We start from the raw sequence: 19,950 nt of genomic DNA, 5'->3' as shown, positions 1-19,950 counted from the left end.
TTAACCAAGGCAATGTAATATTTGAAGAATCAGGGTCCAACCTGCCAATGTTGCCATGACAAATTTGATCTCAGGCTGAGTATATTGAACTGTCATTTTCTCACTGTTCTGTTAAGTTAAAATTATAGATTAATGCCAAGGGAGACTTCAACCTTTTAGACTGTTGGTACCATTTTATAATCTCTTTTCATAGGATATTTTTCTGTAACTTAGTGTTAGGTTATTTTCCCCAATAGGCAGTGTTTGCTCCATCTAAATGACTGTTTTGTTGCCTAAATCAGATAGCAGTGTGGGATATTGAGAACGTATTGCTATGAGTTTTGTGCATGAATTGCATTTTCGCTCAACTATACCTCTCCTTTTTTAACACTGTACTTAGATAGTAATCATTAACTCTTATGTAAGGAAATCCCTACTCCCTCCGTCTTGGAGAATAGCTGCCATCTTATAAGCTGATTTTATCAACCCCATAAATATGAAACTATTAATATAGTATATATTATTATAGAAAAACTGCACCACAGGGTAAAAGGGCCTTTTAGCAATTCACGTTAGTGATGCTGGTTTTCCAAATGTGATGAATGTTCTCAATTTGTGTTTCTAAAACTTGTTCAAAGGTGAGGTTGAAAGGCTCTTGGCAAAGAAACAAACAAAACACATTTAAGTAATCACATCAAAATTTTAACTATAATGATCTAAATAAAAAAGAATGTAAACAGATAGACAAGTTTTTGTAGCATATCTGTAACTTAGGGTGAAACACAGGTACAGAATTGTTCACACATGTTTCTTAACAATGTTTATAGGGATAACACAGGAAACATGGTTAGAAAAAAATCTAAGAAGTTGACGTCAAGTTGCTCAGTTCAGATAACTGCTTTTCTATAATTTTATCCTGGTTACAATTTTCTAAAGCTTTTTTTGCACACAGTTCTACTGCAGGACTTCTGCTGAATTGATATAATAGACTACTGTGGCTCAGGCAGATCCATGTAGGAAAGGGGGGTACTAAAGACTGAATTTCAGGGTCTTTGAGTCATAAATCCTCTTCTTAGAAAGTGCCTATTATCAACTAAAAAAAAAGTCACAAAGAGTTGTGTATAGCTAGTCCCTTAAATGGTATGTATTGAGAATAAAATACATGTTCATTTGTAAGAACCCAGAAAAATTTATTTCTTTTGACCAAAGTATATTTTGTGAAATTGATCAAAGAGGCATACTTTTAAACTGGTGCATGCATGACGTTTAATTGTGGAAACAGGGAAGTTATTGTTTGCATCAAGTCGAAAATATATTCCAGTAATTTGTACATTATCGGAGCATCTGTACATATATGTTAACAACATACACAAGATGATAGCAAAATCAAAGGAGCTATTTTGACCTATTGTTGCCATTTTTATGAGCTTTTCTATCTCCCAGCATCCCCAAATAAAACCACCAGAACTGAAAGACAAGTTATCGCAATCAGACTGGAGAAGTGCAGAACAAAGTAATTTATAAAAACAATTGATATTTTAGAATTTCTATTAGAGCTTCTTCACATGTCCACAAAATGTGCCTCTTTAATCCAGGAGTCTCAGAACAGATGTTATGTGCCATGGGTTCCATTTCCCCTTCTTTGTGCCCACAACTTCCATTACTCAGCATGGAAGTTTCCAGGGGAGCATGTCTCCATGCTATGCTACAACATCTACCTACCACAGGCACAAGAAAATGAGGTACTCACAGTATAAGGAATCAGCCTTGAAATGGAGATTTAAGTTGCTTTCATGGTGAAGATGGTACTTTTTTCTTGACCTCTGACATTTATTGAATTTCAGGGTATTTTTCTATTTAACCATGTATGAGACAAGCTTGGTTAAGCTTTTAAAGGTGAGTGAATGGTAAAGATAATCTGCATATAGAAATGGTCAAACTTCAGCCACATGCTTCAAAAAAATAACCATTGGTGTAAAGCTATATCAGAATGACTAGAACAGCAGGGCAATTTGATGTTGCAATCCACGCCTTTGCTTATTAGTGGTGCAAATATTTGCTGTGTTCTGCCATTGACTCAACTGACCTATGATATTATTGTTCATATACATGGGCAAGAAACATGGTTTTGAACTCCTCCAGGTTGTCACCAAGGGGGAAAAAGTATCAATTGCTTGTTTATGGTGCAGTTATCACAGTATTCTTTTCCAGTCACCTGTGTTCCTATGTGCATGCACGACGAGGTGCTGAATGCACTCTGCTTTTTCAGCAGAAATGCATGTGTTCAGCAAACATTGTATATAGTCTTTTAGGTTCCCAGATTCTGCAATTCTTACCAGTTGAACTTACTCAGATTTGAATGAAGGGTGAACACTTGCTTTAATACGTGCAATAATGATAGAGTCCTGTTCTGTGTTGCCTCAGCCAGCACATGGGGGACCAGACGACTGCATGTTTTATTCTTACACTGTATAGATGCTTTCAGTGCATCCAGAATAAAATTTTTATTATTATATTTCTGAACAATGTACTAGTAGGAGTAAATAGATATGTATTTCCAATCCAAACATTTTCCAAAGCAACTTACATACCTTCAATATTTTTCTATGATAATATAGAAGATCAGATGCTGTACCCTGGACAGGTGGTTGTAATGTAATAGCAAAAGTCAAACAAAAACGGAAATGTGAGCTGTGCATTGTAACGACAAGTTTTGCCAGTCTGTATTAGGATATTATTGCACTAAATATGATCTAGTAGATGGAAGAGCTTATGATAGAGAGAACACAGGCACACAAATGGCAGATGACAATACCAAAGCTGCTAGTGTCCCACAATGACATAAATAGTACTCAGAATGGTTTGGGCATAGATGTTGAATAGAGACATATACATCATTGTTAAAATGGAAAATTTTTATTATGACACCAGTTTCATCTCACATTAAGTACAGAAGTAAAATTGTCCTAAGTACTCAGTTAAAAAAATGTATGTAGATCAGAGCAAGAGAATTAGAAAATTTGGGATTTTAAACTGCTTTTAAGAACAGGCATATACTCCTGGAGTTCCCAGCATGTTAACAAGAATATTAATTATGACCACTAACAAAAATGCCATTTTGAAAATTAATCCTATTGGAACCCAAATGCAAATCACAGCTTCCTTTAAATTTAAGGAGATTTTGTTCTCCTGAGATCTGGCCCATTTGCTGTTCTATTTTAAATTACTAAATTCTTTTAGAAAACTTTAAAAAAATTAATCTTCAGAGCAGTGACTGTTTTTAAAGTGTGCAGTGGCTGGTACTGGTGAAATTATGTGTCATATTCTTAATGAATTCTACTATCTTGTATAATTTTTATCTTTTAAGCTATTTGTCTCTTTTCCAAAATTTTATGTAGGTAATGAGAAAATTTATCTAGAATGTACATATCATACATGGAAAACTTTAAAATATGAATATTTTGTAATTATGTGAATGTTGTGTTTTAATATTTTGTTACATATAAGAATATTTCTCTTGTGGTCTTGATGGAAAGGGAGAGAAGAACAATTTTTTTGGAAAACATCCGAGGATTAGTATCTGAGCTCTGTCTTGGAGTCTGAATCTAGCTTTGTCACAATTACAGTGTAACTTTGGGCAAATTAACTGTTCTTTGGTGTGTCTGGGCTTCAATTCCCCACCAATAAATAATAAAATGAAGATAAGAACTGCTCCATTCTTACATCAAGATGATATTAGGTCAGTGGGAAATCATCTTCCTCTCAAATGAAAATCACATGAAGATAAATTATTAATTTTTTCTTTCTTTCATAGAAGATCAGCTGAGATACACTCTTTAAATATTTTCGTAGGGTTTAGAGATTTCTCTGGTCAGAGGTTGGTGGGGAAAGGCATTGATGGCTAAAAAATTATTAGTCATTGGCATGTGAGCAAAAGAAAGTTGTCTGGGAATTTAGAACTACTAATTAAATAAACATGGAAAGAGTGAAGGTCTTTGGAGAGAAGAGAGAAAGAAGAGAAAAAGACATGTAAATATTATGATTTTTGCTTATTCTATTTAATCATACTGCTCAGCAGAAATTCTCAATCTTGTGAGAAAAAGTAAAAAAAAATTGTTGAGTATTCATGATACAGAGCAGTTCATCTTTCAAATTTTTGTATAAAAATAATCATGACTTACTCAAGATACATGGCTCCACATGGACAGATGTTCTTATAACAAAATTCTTAATTGTGAAAGAAGCTTTTCCAATAACCAATCGATTTTTCAATGTATATCTTGAACTAGAAAAAAAAAGGTAAAAAAGGAAAACCATTTGAATTACCTTAAAAAACCACCTATGTTATTGTGTCCTAAATTAGAATATTCTAATTTAAAAAGTTATAATATGTGATTAGTAACATTGATAACTCTAGGAAGCCCCTGATAACATGTAAACATTTTATTTTTGAAAATGAGATTCATTTTGTTAACATTTGTTCAGTCTGCAAAGACAGTCTTGTATCCTAAAGAATACACTCAAACCTGCCGTCAGTACCTATGTGGTGACCCTTGGTATAAAGAAAATAACAAGAGCACCTAGAAACAAGGGGGGCAAATCTTACATACTATAAGAGACATTTCGATCTCTTACTAATCTTTCCGTTGTATCAGAATTTTAAAACTATTACTACAAATTAGGAATTAGGCATCATTTTGAAAGCAGACACAATTTCTCAAGTTAAAGAAGGATTAGTTATAAATGCCTGATATATTTAAGAAATATTAAGGGAGATTTAAGGGGATCGTTCATCACTGACCATGACTTTTTACTATCCATTCTAACATTTTTTATTTATTTGCTAAATAGTTGATAACATTTATATTTGTATCCACTGTGATAGGCCCATGGCATTCCAAATCACAGTTGCATTACATATGTATTTCACACATATGTAAATAAATATTTTCAATCAACTTGCTCTCAGTGTAAACTTTGTACTTACAGCCTACATGTTGTTACCACTCAGGTAACAAAAACTCTTACAACTATGGAATGACACATATAATTTTTTTAGAGGGTTGATACAGATCAAATTGACACTATAGGAAATGTTCTTATCTTGGTCCAGGAAAATAAACCAAGAGGTGATGTGTGTGGAGCTACACAGAATAAAAACAAGAGTCAGGTTTTAAATAGGTTAGTAGTGCCAGGCTATGTGAGCTCACAAAAGTCCAAGACAGAATTTCCATTTCCACCTTTGGGACAAATCTACAAAGAGGAGCATGATGGTGGTCACAGTTTAGATCTAAGCATGTCATTGGTAATGCTTATGGGTGCATCAGATTGAGTCTGGTGAGTTTATATAAGATTTTTTCTATAGTCTTAGCTTTACTGGTGTACATTGCTTTATAAACATTACTTTTATTGACTGCTCTGTATAAGTATGTGCAGCCTTCTCCATGAGAAGGATTGACTAAGTCTGGATCTGCCATTAGTCATCAAAAAAAAAAAAATGTGGAGGGGCAACAAAAATAAGTTTATTTGAACAGAAACAAAACCATAACACCCACGTTTCTATAGTTATAGCTTATTTTTCTCACTGGCACATCACCAGACAAAACAAAAGGACAAACGTGGATGCATTTCCAAGTGTCAAAGACTCTTAAATAATAAATAATGTGAATTATAAAACCTAATGCAATCCTAGGACTTGAGCAAGTAATAAATTCAAACATATCTATGGTACATACATTTTTCTTTAGTATCGGTTTTTCTCATCCTTAAGTAAAAGAGTGCTTATGTGAGATGTTTCTAGTACCCATAGATGAATTATGAAAAATGCAGTTTTAACAATGAAGCTACAGAATGGTCTCATTAAAAGAGACACGTATTCGGGTTTTTCATGCAAACTCTTTGCTGTGAAATTTAGATCTTTGATAAAATTATTTTCCCTAAACTTTATTTTCACAGAATCATCACTCACAAGCTTAATATTAATATTTGCACTACTTCATTTTGGCACTTGCCACTCACCTTTTTTTTTCTTCCACAAAAGTGTCTATTAATTTTTCACAAATTTACAAGTTTTTTATCTCCTGGATTTTACCTAATTTTTCTCATTTAGAATATTTTCCAGAACTAGAGATTTAGATGCTACAAATAATGACTTTGTTAGTAATTCTCTTCCTGGAAATGTGAGTTATTCTGTATGTTTAACATTTACAAATCAATAGACTTTTCTTATATTAGGATAAAATGCTTACTCTGTATTTTACTGGTTTTATTTTCCATCCTTGATAATTTTTCTCCCAAAAAACTTAAAAAAAAAAAAGACTTAAAAATAAATTTTTTTCTTTGACTCTAGGTCTTTTTCCACATTGGAAACAATGAAGATAAACATTTATATAATTATAAATTTGATCTTTACTTTGTTTTCATGATAATGGAATTTAAGTTATAATTCTCATAATTTAATTTATAATTCTCGTATGTGGTAATATTTCCAAAAGTCATACTGAAAATCAGTTTGGGGCCATAAGGGATGTGAGGATGAGAAGCACTAAAAAAATGAACATTCTTTATTAACCAAATAATAGAATTATGATGCCTAATTATATCAAACAAATCAAGTTGTTAAGCAGTGTCCATGTGAATTATTACTAATATGTTTAATCTTCAAAGCATTTTATGTAAAATAATTGGTTCTCAACCATCCATTGAGGGCACAAAATATCTCTTACCCAAATCCAGAGGCCAGGGAAACACAATGGAGTTCTACTACCAGTCTTTCCTGTCCTTCTCTACCTCTCAAAACACTTGGGGGTATGCAGAAACACACATAACCAAACAAATCATCTTCTACATAGAGAAAGGCAGTTAACACTTTCATTCTTTGTTGAGTATTTAAATTTATTAAACTGCATGGTGAAGTTTGAGAGTGAGAGATTTTTTTCAGTAAAGAGAAAACAGGTCAACATCTATGCTGACATACTTGTTTAGATAGTACTAAAATCTGTAGTTGGTCCTATATTCTAATTAAAATTCTGAGTCATGTTATGTAGGAAAGGGACATATGAGCTAGAATTTTTTAATACCTACTGTGCCAGATGTTGTAAGAGTTTTGGTCTGTCTTCTAACTTGAGATATCCTATCCTTTGAGTTTCATGATGAGACCAGTGTGTTTGCATGCTTTATGATGGTCAAGACCATTGAGATTTGGACTGGGAATCAGGAACATTATGAAGGCAAAGGATGAGAGAAGACTGAATGAAGTCTATCTGCTTCTTGACCTTCAGGCTTAGAAGTTAAATAAGTGAATTTGACTTGTATTTATTGAGTGCTCATTCTCTGTTTATGCTGTGCTAAACACTTTATTCAGATTATCAAATTTAATTTTTGCAAAAACCCTATGAAGTAACAGATAAAGGAACTTGTTAGGATAGCATAGCTCTTGAGTGGTAAAGGTGAAGTTCTAACAGAGGCAGACAGACTTTAGAGAGATTTTTATAGAATACTGACATTGCAAGGACATCTAGTCCAACCACAAATTCCAAGTCTTTCAAGACATGTACTTTTAAAGGCTCCTGAAATTAAAATAACTTTTAAAAATTTCACTCTGTAGTGTAAATGTAAATATTTGATTTTTCATGGTAGGTTAGAGTAAATGATAGAGATTGAAGTCATAATTGTTATAAGCACAAGCTGCTCCACCCCAATAATGGAATTTTCCTTCACTTCTCCTAATAATCGAGAGGAATCTGTAAAGGTAAATTGCCAAATGTGGTAATAAGTAAGAGGCAAGTTGTGGTCACTGATATTAACACTTTCTTTTCCAATTGAATTTTAACCTAAGGAGGTAATGCATGATAGTCAAGGAAAGCAAGAGACATTCAGTTGTGTAAGACTGATGAATCACAGACCTGTACTCCTGAAACAAATAATACATTATATGTTAATAAAAAAAAAAGACATTCAGGATTTTTTTCTATAATTTCTCTCAATTTTTAATATTGGCATTTGGATGAGACTCTGGAAAGATTTTATTTTTAAAATTTATTTTTTGATGCACTGAGTTTTAAGTGGATTATGCAGATCTTTTTATTGATTACACTGATGTTGCCTTCTTGGCCAAACGACTATTAAATGCATTATCCAAATGAACCATTTCTGTTTAGAATGGCAATTTGTATTATTTCCAAATTTAATAGGCCTGTTGTCTGTTTCCTTTAGAAAGTTTAAATAATTTTCTCTAATGAAAAAATGTTAATTTTATTAATGTAATTTATTTGTCTTACCCTCTGAGATTTTTTTTAAAGGTAATGTGTTGCGATAAGGAGAAGAAACAAGGTTATTACAGCATTACACTCTGGGATCCTTAGCTCAAACCATCTTTTTCATTTTGATGATAACACAGCCAGAGGTAACTATGGAAAAGACCATTTCACTTTTTCATAACAATGGTAGAGGACCACAGTGATACTATCCAAAGCTTTTTATAGTTAGCTCACTTTCATCCTTGACTATTATATTATCACTGCATTATTATTTAAATGAGGTCATGACTTGTATTACATCTGAATGAAGGTACTTGGTCAGAGAACAACTGAGGAAAAGAAATAGAAGAGTAGGGCTAGCAGTTGCTTCCTCATCATTGGTTTCTGAGTGTGATGTTTTAAAATAGTTTTTATTTATTTTTTGAAATAACACATTGTCATAACCACTGTTAGGATTTTAATGAAACATTAGGAAGCAGTTTGAAAGCTTGTCAAATATTGGGGTTTTAAAAAAATAAATATGTATGTGAGTGTTCCTCCCACCAACCAAGTTTAGAACCTCTGGTTCTGACCTAGAAGCTCAGTTGTAAGCACTTGGCTGGCTGAGCTGTACGTTATGGGGTAAAGCCAAGAGGGTCTGACCACTCTCTCCTTCATGCAGAATCACTGATTGTTGAATGACCAGACCAGTCAAGGCCAAAATATCCACACTGTGTCTGAATATGCCAGATTGAGTATTCATAGTAACTAATTTAAGTACTTCATTGTCAAATATTTTATCCTCCTTCTCTGCTAAATCATCTTCGGTAACAATAAGGTGAATGCCCTTCTTCTCCACTGAGTTAGGGAAATTGGACTTTGTAACTAAAGCAACAAAGATTATTGTTGATCGCAGAGCTCTTGGTGTCATGGATCCCTCATTGGCTCCTCAACTTTTTTCAATCGAAGTATGACAGGAAATATTCCTGATGAGGCCAAGATTGAATAAACAGAAAGAATAGCTAGCAAGCTATGCAAAATCACAATATAGATTCATTTTGAATTCCATGTCAAAGAAAGTTTGATAGGCCTGAGTCTTTAATATTGGTATATTTTGTCAAAAACATGCATTTTCAGTTTATACAAAAGCCAAATGCACTTTCATTTAAAATCAAGATTATTTAATATATTCGATATTTAGAAAAATAGTGGCAAGGATTGTTTTGTGATCTCTGTGGGAAGGTTTTCATGTTGTGATTCTTGAGATTTTTCAGAGGTTATAAACACAGTATTCACTTACGTTTTGTTTGGGTTGGCAGCATGGGCAGCTTCCACTGAGTAGTCATCTTCCACCCTAGAACCCATTCACAGTTAAAGGAAGACAGAACATGCATTTCGTATTAGGAACAATATGACTGTCACCACACTGAAATTGGAAACGGATCTAGCACCATTTCTACCCTGAAACATTCACTGTAATTTATTGAAAAAGCAGTGACTCCTAGAATTGCTTGATATTCACACAACACAAATCAGAATGTGCATATTTATAATATATTGAAAGCTATAGATTTCCTTTATTCTATGTTCTAATGACTTTGTTTACTCCAGTTGCAGAATTTTGTAAATTATAATGCAAATTCCTCACTATAACACGACTGTTACTATGGGAATTTATTTTTGCAAATTCATAAATGTCTTTGCTACTGAGACCATATTGGTGGCAGTTTGGGGTATTAAAAATGCCTCTATAAGGGTTAGGGTTAATTTACTCCAGTTTTCAACGACTGATTCATGTATTGGCCATGGAAACAATGCAAAAACTTCATGTGATGTTTTTAACATCATTATGCTAAGCAGTACTTGTTTGTTTTTTTAAAAATTTGATTCATGCTTAGCGGATCATTTCTTTCTATTTAAACAAAGGTACTGCAATGTGTAATATAGAAATTTTGTATGTACTGTTAACCTATCACCTGATTGCTGAGAGAATGTGTGAAAATATTTTAACTTTGACTTTAGGGTCAATTCTGGAATACGTGTGATCAAAATTTGATTGGTTTTGGGAAGTTTGTGGTGATTATCACTTCATTTAAAATTTGTTCTCAAGAAATAGTCTTTTTAAAAAGTGAATTGGCAGGTGGAAGTTTCTAACCCAAAAGAATTCTGGGTTTCAGCACAATAAACTATATTTCATCAGGGAGGATTATTTTGGTTTTTTTCACACTTTATTTAAATGTGAATATTTTTTCATGATACAGAATAAAATGTGCATTTTATGGAACTTGTTTGAATTGAGTCTTTGTTGAAAATAATTGTTTTGAATTTCATTTAATAAATAAGAAGCTCTCCACTACAAAAATATGAAGCAGTGGGTTCAGAGAAAATATTCTTTTGATATATTAGCTTTGATAATGTTATTTTAAGCTTCTATAATATTTTTCCTCTAATAAATTGCACTGTATTGGTATACGCAATAAAATTAGTGCCATACTGGTGTGGATGGAACTGGAGGGTATTATGCTGAGCGAAATAAGTCAATCAGAGAAAGACATGTATCATATGATCTCACTGATATGAGGAATTCTTAATCTCAGGAAACAAACTGAGGGTTGCTGGAGTGGTGGGGGGTGGGAGGGATGGGGTGGCTGGGTGATAGACATTGGGCAGGGTATGTGCTATGGTGAGCGCTGTGAATTGTGCAAGACTGTTGAACCACAGACCTGTACCTCTGAAACAAATAATACATTATATGTTAAAAAAAAAGAAGATAGTAGGAAGGGAAAAATGAAGGGGGGGAAATTGGAGGGGGAGACGAACCATGAGAGACTATGGACTCTGAGAAACAAACTGAGGGTTCTAGAGGGGAGGGGGATGGGGGGATGGGTTAGCCCAGTGATGGGTATTAAGGAGGGCACGTTCTGCATGGAGCACTGGGTGTTATGCACAAACAATGAATCATGGAACACTACATCAAAAACTAATGATGTAATGTATGGTGATTAACATAACATAATAATAAAAAAAAGAAAAAAGATAAAATTAGTGTCATATTGGAAGTTAAAATTAAATAGATCAGTACACAAATTATTGGTAATTAACACCTTTTCCACTCTGCCCTTCCCCCCTTCTTTCCTTACATAAACACACACGCGTGTGCGCATGTGCATTCACACACACACACACACACACACACTTAGCAATCACTTACAACCTCTCCTTGTAAATTCTGTGATAATACATCTATTGAGAAAGATACGAACTTTCGAAACATGAGTATTGTATAAGACTGATGAATCACAGACCTGTACTCCTGAAACAAATAATACATTATATGTTAATAATAATAAAAATAATAAAAGATCATAAAATAAAAAAACATATTATAGATTTGGATGAGTAAGTACTCAAGTGCCAAATACCATTAAGAGGAGGATGAGACAAATTTCGGTCCCATGGGCTATTTTCTCCAAAGTGTGATGCAGAATGGAACCTGCTTGAGCCCCCAGTCCTCAGTCTTGTGTCCGTGCCTCTACTCCCAACCAGCAGGGAATGTTTTGCTTTCTGGAAGATCACTGAAAACACCCAGTTTGCCTCTATCAGGTCAGATCCATTTTGTTTAATCTACGCAAATTAGCACAATGTGCTATAACTGGATTAAATAACGATGTGCCCTGTGTGAACAACCCAGAACTGGCATACATGTTACAGCTGGAAGAGACCTTGGAACTGAATCAGCAGCATACCTACTTTGAGAAACGAAGAAACCAAGCACTGGAGATGGTAATTGGTTCTCCAAAATTCTATGTACAGCTGGTAGAGGAGCTAGGATTCAGATTCAGTTGTCTTGATTCCAGGTCCAATGTTTCTTCCCCTCTATCACATTGCTGTCAGGGGTTTCCACAGTGCAACACACACACACACACACACACACACACACACACACACACAGAGGCATTTCAGCTAATGCTACTGAAGATGTTGCTAGATTCATCTCTGGGTGTTGCTGAAAGGACAGTTGTATGTCCAACTATGCTATTTACATAAAGTGTGTCCTTCATTTCAGTTTTTTTGAACCTAAAAATGGTATCTCATAAAAGGTGTACACTTCATGTGATATGAAGGTTGTTATTCAGTGTTTACGATCATGATACCTTGTACACCTAAGAGTTTTAGAATAAGAACTAAATACATCATCAGTTTGTTGTCTCTGGCTAAAGCTGCACAACTGGGTCAGAGGTTGAGAAGACTGAAAAAAGACTGGCGGGAGGCTGACCACCCCAGATCACTATGTGAAGAACAGAAACTGCAACTTCTGGGTCTCTTCTTTCCTGTGAGCCCATGTGGGTGCATCAAACACTGCTTTCCATCTCATCTGATTCTACTGTCTTCTAGTGACCAAGCTTAAGTCTTTGTGTGTGTGTACACATGTTTGGGGAGGACAGTCTTCTCGGTTCTTAAAATCTACTGGGGCTATTCCCGTGAAAAGGCAAAATAAATGTCTATAATCATGGTTTACAAATAACAATGTCCAATCTGGTCAGTGGTGGGTGGAGAAGTGCTAACATCTTCTCACCTAGAGTCATTCAACCTGTTAACAGATACTGCTTCATTGTATGATATGGTGACCACAGTGACCAAATCCAGTGGCACCCAAAGTGTGGACCTTACGGTTGTCTTCCAAAACTGTGAACATCCTGTTCTAAAACCTACACGATTCTGTTGAAATTCTTCATATCAGTGACATTCGAGCTATTTAGTTTATTGACTGGCAGGAATTCCAGGAACAATATCCAGGTTTACAGAGGGAAGAATTTCAGCTCTCTCAGGCCTTCTTTAAATTTCCATGGCCTCCACTCTTAACAGCCGCCCCCCCCGCCCCGGATCTTAACAACTCAGGCAAGGAGAGAAGGGAACAGATTTTTCAGAGTCCTGGTTCTTCTACTGCTGCACACATAGCCTTGTCTTCTGTTCCGTGTAATTTTCCACTGGCCTCAAAGCAGAGGGAGGAGAAGAAACATTCTGCAGGTGACCTGAAGCTGCTGACTTTGTGGTTCACTGCCTGCCTAAGGAAAAAAGGGAGGACTAAACAAGTCATCCGGCAATGACTACTGAGCCCTCTGAAAGGTAGTCTTAGAGGCGGAAGGTCAGGGAGGGGTTTTGCCTTTCAGCACATAAGCAGCAAATAAGATACCTCTGTGCTGGTGGAGCTGCCAGGAGCCTCTCTCCTCATCCTTCCTTGTGCTAGTGGGGACTTGATTCTCTGTGTAGCCCAAAGCAGGTTGGGACCAGATCAAGAGAGAGAAGTGAAAGTTCTTTGAAAAACATAATGGGTTATACAAAACTTGAGGTTCTTTGTATTTGCCATTGATTTTCCAGGAGTCAAGAATAGATTCCAGAACCTATTGAGAAGGGGTCATAAATATTAATAACATACATTGACGCCCAGCTTCTAGTGAGGTTCCAAATTTTTCTCACTTACATATAGAGAAAATTGGACATGATTATAGTGTGTTCAGGTGTGGTTAGCAGCTGAAGTGTTTTTATTTCCCTATGCAAGCACAGACACTACATATACCCAGTCCTGTGCCTCACCCCACTTCTAGAAATAAAATATTTTTAAAGAAATCATTAACATGTAGGCCACATCATAAATATAGCCCTAGCTTCATTAATCTGAAATTCTCAAGAAAGCAGTACTATTTGTACTATTTGAATTTTTCACTTTCAGAGTTACTTATCAATATCTTGTGAGATTTCTGTCACACAGATTAGGAATTAAGTTCTGTTTCAGAGTTCTTCCTGATTTATGATTTAGAGCTACAAGATAAATTCTCAAAGTTAGTGTTTAAGCAATAAAGAGTTTCCTAGATGTAAGAGTTAGTTTAAGACTTTCACCCAACTTATTTAGATACAAGTGAGAAAATAATGCTGGAGTTGACAATTTAAAGTGTTTATGCTAAACATAACACAAGACCAAAGTTCAATACTAACAACTTTATCATCCCCATCAAGCCTCTCTTCTAAACCCTGACAGGATGTCTGTACTTTTTATAGAACTCTAACTGTTATGTTTTTGCTGCTGTTGTTATTGTTATACTTGAATTGATTTTGATATAGAACCAAGTTCTCTTCTTACTATTTTGTATGTTGTATATGGATAGATGGATGGATGGATGGATGGATGGATGAATAGATAGGTAAGTAGAATTATCTGTTTGTCAGATAGAGTTCTTGCTCCCAATAGCCCCAGAGAGAGACAAGGCCACAGGCTCTGGGTAACTAAAAGCCTTTTCTAAGCTCACATAGCTATGATCTCAGAGAAAGTTTTCAAATCCAGATTTCTGACTCCAAATCATGTTTTGTTTGCCTCAGAGTGGCTCTCAGACATGCATTAGATACCTGGTTTTCATATCAGCATTTGTAGAAATAAAACATATTAAAATTATTTGGGGGAGGACTCTTTAGTGGTTCAAGGTCTTCACATAAAGTTATCATCTGAGCACAGAATTTCAGAGTTTGGTCTTGTGCTGGTCTTTAAGCAGGAGAAACACTAAGATTCACCTTCATGTATGGTCTGTCTATTCACAAATATGAAATACTGCAATTCATGGCATCACCTTAGTTTCTCCTTTGCACAGCGATCTATGTGGAAAGCCCCACAGGAGCACCGAGGTCAGTACAGGACACTCTGGTGATGCAGACATGAGCCACTTGAAGGAAAGGGCTGTGATTTCTTCTCCCTTTCTAGCTCCTTGTGGTGTTTAGAGGTATGTGCCGTGCCCAGTACAGTGGCGTCAAAGTCTTAAAAGAATGCTTAGAGTTGTTCAGATCTATTCTTTTAAGACTCACTTCTGTTTTAAAAAGCTTTAACACAGCTAACTCATGTGGGAAAGATATGCCTACCATTTGGTGTTATCTTTGCATTCAAGATGACTAAGACATCACAAATCACTTCTAACTGTCTGAGAATGTGAATTATAAGGCCTAAAATTCCGAGTGCTGCCTTGATATCTTTGTGCCTCACAGGGCCCCAAAGACGTAATCATGAGTTCCTCTGTTCTTGCTACATGTATAACACTCCCCCATCCCACCCCATCCCTAGCAGGAAAATCTTCCCCCCACCTGGCTAGTTCTCCATGAGCCAGAACAGCTGCATTCCACCCAGTCTTCAACCTAACTTCTACTTCCCTGACAGCCCATGAGTTTTTTCAAACAAGCCAATCATATCCACATGTGAGAGCCTTATCCTCTTGCTACTATGAAGACTTCAGCCCCTGTTTGTTCTGTTCCTGAATGTAACTTCAGTGTAGACCTGCACAGTATGCAACGTCCTTCTCCTCCAGGTGGTGAGTATATGTGACTAGTAGATTGCTCTCTATTTCATTTGTTCAGTGTTTGGTGTTGTACATTTAACTGTCTTGTACTATTTAGAATGGTGGATCCCTCCCTTGCCAACAAGGTGAATGGGATGCAGCTAGAACAAAATATTAATTCACTTTATTGAAGAAAATTGTAATGTCTGTCAACTAATACTATTCATCAAAAGTAAGCACATTATGTCTCTTCTTACTTTGATGGCTTAATTAAATGACAATCTGTGGGACTTTGTAGTCAAATGTGGTGATAAAATTTGATTTAGTATAAATTTTGGATTTTTTTCTTTTAACATAATGCTGCTAATATTTTGTAATAAAGGCAAATTGTTTAGCATAGATGGGGGTCAGCCATGTAGTAAAAATCAGTCCCTTTTTATCCAGTTGGAATGCTTAGAACAAACTCATTTCTCTCATTCACTGTTCTAGATGTTGGAGTTTGTTGATGCAAGAAAACTGGAGTAATGATAGTAATGATACTTTTCTTCTTGCAAATGTTTTCACTTTCCAACTCACTCACTTTGCATTTTCTAGGTATCAACTAATCAGACTCATCTGGACAACTCAATGGTGAGAGAAATTATACTTTTTCAAAGTTCTTATCAATCCTTCGACTACTCTAGAGTTTGGACTGATCATTTTTTTTTAAAGATTTTATTTATTTGACAGAGAGAGACACAGCGAGAGAGTGAACACCAGCAGGGGGAGACGGAGAAGGAGAAGCAGACTCCCTGCTGAGCAGGGAGCCCGATGTGAGGACCTGAGCCGAAGGTAGCCACTTAACGACTGAGCCACCCAGGCACCCTGGACTGATCATTTAGACCACTGGTTCTCCACTAAGGGCAATTTTACTCCCAGGGGAATTTTGTCAATTTCTGGGGACATTTTTGGCTGTCCAACTGGGGCAGAATCACTATGGGTACTTACTAGGTAGAGACCAAGAATGCTGCTAAACATCCTGCATTACACAGGATAACTCCCACAATAAAGAATTATCCAACCCAATATATCCATAGTGTTGAGGTTGAGTGTGATATTGTGATTTATAATAAAAATGTATATTTGGCTTTTGTACCCATTTCTGGCACACAGGTTCTAAAACTCTTGGAATTTTTTAAGTGATGAGAGCAATGGATGTCTTTTATTATGTTAATGAGGTGACTTTTGGAACACACCTAAGGATGGGGGTTGTTTACCAGTGGAATCAACCATGTGTTTAGTCTCACCCCCAACCTCTAGGGAGAGGAGAGGGGCTGGAGATTGAGTTGTATCACAATGGCCAATGACTTAATCAATCATGCGGAGGTAATAAAGCTTCCATAAAAACTCAAAAGGACTGGGTTTGGAGAGCTTCTGTGTTAGTGAACTTGGGGAGAGTGACAAGCGTGGAGAGGGAACAGAAATTCTACTCCCCTGCCCTATGCATCTATTCCATCTGACTGTTTCTAAGTTATATCCTTTAAAAAATAAATAAATAAAGAGTCATCTAGAAAGTAAATGTTTCTCTGAGTTCTGTGGGCCACTCTAGCAAATTAATTAAATCCAAGGAGGAGGTCAAGGGAACTTCTGATTTACAGCCTGTCAATTGGCACTTAAAGTGGAGAGCAGTCTTGTGAGACAACCCTTAAGATGTGGAATCTCATGCAGTCTCTAGGTAGACAGTGTTGGAAATGAGTTGAATTGTAGGATACCCAGCTGATGTTGGAGAGTTGTTGGATGTGTGGGGAACCCCTGCCCCTGACACACACATAATACTCACATGGTATTCGGTGATCATAACCTTTTTACTAAGAAACACTGGTTTAGACCATATGATGTGTGCTTTTCAAATTATAAAAACCATAATATGAATAGTTTGACCTGTAATAGGGTCAGAAGTTGGGTATTTGGAAAGCAGCCTTTGAGAACATTCCTAAAAATAGTTCTAAGCACCACAACAGAGGCTGGAGGCAAGGGTGTGGCTGATCCAAAGTTTTTAACCCTTTCAGTCTGTATATAATCTCTACACCCATCTGTCTGAACAGAGAAGAATCATATTCTACCATGATGAAATGGAAATACTCAGTCCAATGGTATAACTTTCAGCTCAGTATAACCCTTACAAAATACTTTCATCTTTCACTTGATATTTAGGTTTTCATATATTTATAGTGGTTTCTTTCAGGTGAAATTTGTAAATTAAAAAAAATGATAAATTCCTAACTTCATTTTGAAAGAAGAGTTTTTTCACCAGTCAAAAGACTCTTTTAAGTATCTCTCAAATTACAAATTAGCCTATTTTGTTAGTACTCAGTACATTATAGCTTAAATTATAGGGGAGAGAATAAATGTTGGCAAAAAATGTGTGAAAATTTTGTGAATGAGTGATTCCTAGAATATTTCTTGAGTCCAGCAATTTTGCTTCCCTTACCCCTGCTAGTGATTTACAATTTGTTTACAAATAAGTTCTGTCTGCTATTGGAACATTGCTGCCAGGTGCAGATCTATTGGAGAAGCTTTTATTGTAGAACCTTTATTGCCTCTTACAAATAACCTTTTGAAGTGCAGTTTAAATAGCATAAAATTCACTCATTATAAGTATACAATTCAATGACTTTTAGTAAATTTATATAGTTTCACATTCATCACTATGATCCAGATATAAAACATTTCCAGAATCCTGAAAATGTTTCTGATGCCCATTTACAGTCACTTCTCACAACCAACCCAAGCCCTAAGCAACACTGTGCTGTTTCTATAGATTTGCCTTTACTAGAAATTTTATTTAAATAGAATCATACAATATGTAGGTTTTTGTGTCTAACTTCTTTCACTGACAAATGTTTTTGAGGTTAATCCATGTTGTTGCATGTATCAGTAGTTCATTTTTACTGCTGGGTTGTATTTCAATGCACAGTTATAGCCCATTTTGTTTATCCATTCACCAGTTTATGGACATTTGGATTGTTCCATTTTTTTGTTGTTGTTGGTTATTATAAATAATGCTACTCTAAACATTTGCATACAAGTCTTTGTGTGGACACAGATATTCACTTGTTGGGGGTAGATGCCCTGGAGTGGAATTACTGGGTCATCTGGTGGGTGTATGTTTAACTTCTTAAAGAAAATACCAAACTGTTTCCATAGTTACTGTACCATTTTACATTCCTACCAGCAATGTATATACTGGTCCAGTTTCTCCACTTCCTTGCCAATACCTAGTATTTTCAGTGTTTTTGATCATAGCCATTTTAATGGGTCTAAGTGGTATCTCTTTGTGATTTAAATGTGCATTTCCCTAATGACTAATGAAGTTAAGCATCTTTAAAGTGGCCTTCCTACATCTTCTTTGGTGAAATGTCTATTTAAATGTATTGCATTAAGAAAACATTCAAATCTCTTACCTTCACTTTGCCTTTTGGTGACACTATTTTCCAGCTCCATGAAATGACAATTAATTGGGACTCTAAGAGTCCCTATTCAGATATTTCAGTGGGTTGATGAGGAGATAAGAGACACTAATACTTTGGAAAGGTATTAACTTGAAGTTATAAAGCTACCTTAGTGCTATGTCTGGACCCATGTAGACTATCTCCTAAATGCAGCTAATAGGTGCTGGACAACAATTGTGATGCCAAACATTTTTAATCTCAAAAAATCTTACTTATCTCAAGAGCTGATTTTGAAAAGGAATTCAGAGGGAATTTATCTGAATGAACTCTAGTTTAAACTATAAGAAACGTCAAAGGTGAACCACCTTAAGAATTAAAGATGAAATGGTCCAGACAATGGAATATTATTGAGAAATAAAAAGCGATGAGCTATCTGCCAAGAAAAGACTTAGAAAAAGGAAACTTAGATGCATGTTACTAATTAAAAGAAGCCAAACTGACTAGGCTACCTACTGTATGATTCCAACTATGTGATTCTGGAAGAAGCAAAACTATGACACAGTAAAAAGCTCAGTAGTTGTCAGGGGCCCATGGGGAGCAAGAGATGAAAAGGTGGAGCTAAGAGAATTTTTAGGGCAATGCAATTACTCTGTATGATACTGTAATGATGGAGATGTGTCATTATATATTTTTCTACACCCACAGAAAGCACAACACCAAGAATAAACTCTAATATCAACTATGGACTTTGGGTGATAATGATGTGTGAATGTAGGTTTATCAATTGAAATAAATGTACCACTCAGATGGGGGATATTGATAATGGAAGAGGCTCTGTGTGTGTGATGGCAAGGGGTAATGGGAAATCTCTACACTGCTCAATTTTACTGTGAATCTAAAACTGCCCTAAAAATCAATTCTACTAAAAAAATGAAACATGTTTATCCAGGGAAAATGTGTTCCTTGCAATCCAAGCAACTTAGTGTG

The sequence above is a fragment of the Phoca vitulina genome, unplaced genomic scaffold (genome assembly GCF_004348235.1).
Source record: "Phoca vitulina isolate PV1807 unplaced genomic scaffold, GSC_HSeal_1.0 scaffold7, whole genome shotgun sequence".
NCBI classification, from domain to species: Eukaryota; Metazoa; Chordata; class Mammalia; order Carnivora; family Phocidae; genus Phoca; species Phoca vitulina.
The sequence above is the reverse complement of the archived record's forward strand: the minus strand, read 5'-3'. Positions refer to the sequence as shown.